The 2,877-nt window shown below is 30.5% G+C and overlaps 1 long non-coding RNA gene across 1 annotated transcript in view; it reads left to right on the top strand.

Moving 5' to 3' along the window:
* Positions 1–923: 923 nt before the first annotated feature.
* The window catches only part of LOC106475325, an 8,595-nt gene continuing 6,641 nt past the window's right edge, over positions 924–2,877 (top strand). The window contains exon 1 of the long non-coding RNA XR_002608840.1: positions 924–1,195. This is a non-coding gene — a long non-coding RNA (uncharacterized LOC106475325). The remainder of the gene's footprint in view (positions 1,196–2,877) is intronic.

The following is a 2,877-nucleotide window of genomic DNA, read 5'->3' as shown; positions in this document are numbered from 1 at the left end:
TACTCACCAAGGTCTAATACTTCACTAGTTAAGTATATAGTGAAGGAGATACTTACTCATCAAGGTTTAATACTTCATTAGTTAAGTATATAGTGAAGGAGATACTTACTCACCAAGGTCTAATACTTCACTAGTTAAGTATGTAGTAAAGGAGATACTTACTCACCAAGGTTTAATACTTCACTAGTTAAGTATATAGTGAAGGAGATACTTACTCACCAAGGTCTAATACTTCACTAGTTAAGTATGTAGTAAAGGAGATACTTACTCACCAAGGTCTAATACTTCACTAGTTAAGTATATAGTGAAGGATTGGTGAGTAAGTATCGGTCTAATACTTCACTAGTTAAGTATGTAGTAAAGGAGATACTTACTCACCAAGGTTTAATACTTCACTAGTTAAGTATATAGTGAAGGAGATACTTACTCACCAAGGTCTAATACTTCACTAGTTAAGTATGTAGTAAAGGAGATACTTACTCACCAAGGTCTAGTGAAGTATTAAACCTTAGTTAAGTATTATCTCCTTCACACTATATACTTAACTAGTGAAGTATTAGACCTTGGTGAGTAAGTAGAAGGAGATACTTACTCACCAAGGTTTAATACTTCACTAGTTAAGTATATAGTAAAGGAGATACTTACTCACCAAGGTTTTATTACTTCACTAGTTAAGTATTAAATGAAGAAGATACTTACTTACCAAGGTTTAATACTTCACTAGTTAAGTATATAGTAAAGGAGATACTTACTCACCAAGGTTTTATTACTTCACTAGTTAAGTATATAGTGAAGGAGATACTTACTTACCAAGGTCTAATATGTAACTAGTGAAGTATATAATGAAGGAGATTTTTTATTTTTCTTTAATACCAAATTATCTGAATTAAAATATATACATGGATTACATTTTCCTTCAGACTCCAGACTGGTGGAAACAATTACCATTTTGAATATTAATGTTCAGTTTACATTAGTAGGTGTTAGTGAGGGATGTTGTTATTTGTATAGTTGTAGAAAATGGATTGTTGACTGTCATTATCCTGCAGTAAAATTGTTGACTGTGGTTATTCTGTAGTAAAAGAACCAGAGCAGAGATTGTGTGTCTTCCGTGATGACGATGATTGCAAGTTCAAGTTTGTTTACAAACTCGACGAGAACAACAAGCCTTATGTTTGGGCACAGAGAACAAAAGGTAAAAAAATGTTGTGTGAACAAACGTACATAGTCTAAGTGAAAGAAGAATGCAAACAAACCAATCTCTACGATGTTTTAGTGACTTACAGTGTAATATAAAAAAGTTAGAATACATTCTGAATCAAAAGGAACATTCTTCTCACCTTATCTGAGATTTTTACCAAACTAGAAAATCAAGAATCTGTTGTAGAAGGTGTTGTAATTACTGCATTCTTTCAGCACGGGCTTGGGACCAACCTCGTAACCATTTTGTACTTGTTATAGTTTTCATGCTATAACATTTAAACTAGTAAGCATATGTTAACTAAGTTTGGCAGATTATCAGTAAACATTACAATGCTTTAGTAAGCAAAATATCAATTTTTTTTCATTAAGGCTTAAGGTGTGTAAAGCAATGTTTTTTTCATGCCTGTCCAACATGCAAAGTAATTTTCATTTTAAGAATAAAAATACTCTTGTGCATAAGAAAATTTAAAAATTTCACATGTGAAATCTTTATAATGTCTTGGTAGTTGTCAAATGTTTCTTAAGAAAAAACCTATATATTTTATCTGTTATTTTCAGTACCAAAACTCTGTACGAGTTTGGTCGATTTTACTGATCTCGTAACCATGTTAAAAAAATTAGGAAATAAATATGAATTATGCATTTTCATTCTAGAATAACTACAGATTATAACACGAAAACATAAATGTTTAGACTAAATAACTTCAATTTCATAATGCTATACATTTATATATATTTATTATACTGACCTTTCTGCCATGCCTGGCTAACAATACAAAAGTTACAATGATGAGGTGCACGTGCACTCGTGTTACCATATCTAATAATATAAAACTGACCTTTGGTCTGTACAAAGTAACTTGTCTTGGGTGTGTTTTAGTAGACAATTTTTTTGTAAAATACAGTCACATTTCAATTATTATACATTATATATGTATATAGATTATTGCTATTTAGAAATAAGTTCTTATACTAATTTTTATTAAAACATAGAACAGTAAATAAAGAAGTAAACTAAACAATTATCTCTTCTAGTTATGATCACTGTACTCGGTTGCTGCTTGATGTAGGTTGCTAAGCCTTTTAAAATTTTGCACGTGGAGCATATGGAACAAAATAATATTCTTTAGGTTTTATATATATAGTTGAATAACCAAAAAAATCATAAATTACTATATCAGTACCATAGAATTCTACTATAATTTATCAAGCTTAATAACTAAACTGTATTTCAGTCTAGAAAATATGACACAACCTACCTCCTTGAACTCTTGGTTTGAAAGAAAGAAATGGCATACAAACACGTTAAAATGGCTGAGAAAGCCACTAGGGGGACATTCTGAGCTTCCGATTGGTTATTCATATCATATATAGAAGTAAGTGTATATAAGGGGGCTTTTGCAAAAATGGAAAGAGGTGGCTGGGATGCCACTGTGTTTGATTCATGACATGAGCAATATCTTAGCAAATATAAAAGATAAGAGGCTCTTATTTTATATTCTAGCTTGTAAGTTTTGGTAATTTGAGTTCCTAATTCATACAAAAGTATATAGTTAGTATTTTGACAGCTAATTTGAACCAGTGCTACATTCAACATACCACATGACACAAAAATCGATGTTTAACTGTGTTTTTTAATATTTACTTTTAAATTTAAGAAATTGAATAAGGAAT

The sequence above is a fragment of the Limulus polyphemus genome, unplaced genomic scaffold (assembly GCF_000517525.1).
Source record: "Limulus polyphemus unplaced genomic scaffold, Limulus_polyphemus-2.1.2 Scaffold8405, whole genome shotgun sequence".
Taxonomy (NCBI): Eukaryota; Metazoa; Arthropoda; class Merostomata; order Xiphosura; family Limulidae; genus Limulus; species Limulus polyphemus.
This window is presented reverse-complemented; position numbering and strand designations above follow the sequence as displayed.